This window comes from Theropithecus gelada, chromosome 9 (assembly GCF_003255815.1).
Source record: "Theropithecus gelada isolate Dixy chromosome 9, Tgel_1.0, whole genome shotgun sequence".
NCBI lineage: Eukaryota > Metazoa > Chordata > Mammalia > Primates > Cercopithecidae > Theropithecus > Theropithecus gelada.
In genome coordinates, this window is record NC_037677.1 from 4,397,224 (window position 1) to 4,398,126 (window position 903).

The window sequence follows — 903 nt, forward strand, 5'->3', positions numbered from 1 at the left end:
CTAGGACGTCCTAATTTTGAACAGAACAAACAGCACTTGCAACACCCAACCCATCAGGAAATCCTGTTGTCTCTGCCTTTGGAAGACCCAGAACCCCATGGATTGTTACCATGTCCCTGCTACTCACCATTGCAGCTGCAAACACCGTCCTTTGTCACTGGATTCACAGGCGCACCCTCCAGGTCCCCTGCTCCTCCGCAGCCTGGCTCCTTCTGGCTACTCTCAGCCCAACGGGGAGACGGTCGCCGCGCAAGTCAAGCTCAGGTGCTCGCTTCGGCAGCACATCTGCTAAAACCGGAACACACAGAAAAGAGGAACCTGGCCCCTGCGTAAGCATGACATGGAAATTCATGTGACATTCCATATGTTTATGAATATACTAAAAGCCACTGAATTGTAGGCACTGCAAATAATAAATTTTATGGCATGTGAATGATATTTCAATTCAGCTACTGTAAATTAAATAAACAAAAGCAAATCATGCCCATCCTTTGCTCAAAGCCCTGCAATGCTTGTTTATTCCATTCAAAGTAAAATCTATGTTTTTTTAAAAAAGCCATAAAGCTTCTTGTGATCTAAAACCCCCACCCCCATTATTTACAATCTGATTCTTTCTCTAGTTATGTTTCCCCTCACTTCAGGCGGATGCCAATTTGCACTGTTCCAGGAATGTGCCGGGTACTTCACCCCCTAGCTGTCCCCTTGTTAAGAATCCCTGCAAAGACAGGGTGGACTCGCAGCCCCAAAATGTAGTTCAATGTTGAGAGCAATGATCACACACACACACACACACACACACACACACCCACACGACACTAAAACAATGTGTATATGTATATTTACATAACGGCAGAACAGGGCGAACCTCTTTTTTTTTTTTTTTTTTTTTTTTTTTTTTTTTTG

The 903-nt window shown here is 44.1% G+C and overlaps 1 non-coding gene across 1 annotated transcript; it reads left to right on the forward strand.

Moving 5' to 3' along the window:
• The first annotated feature begins 264 nt into the window (after positions 1-264).
• LOC112632244 lies at positions 265-370 on the forward strand. The gene has a single exon (XR_003121310.1). It is a non-coding gene; the product is annotated as a U6 spliceosomal RNA (small nuclear RNA).
• Positions 371-903: the final 533 nt, after the last annotated feature.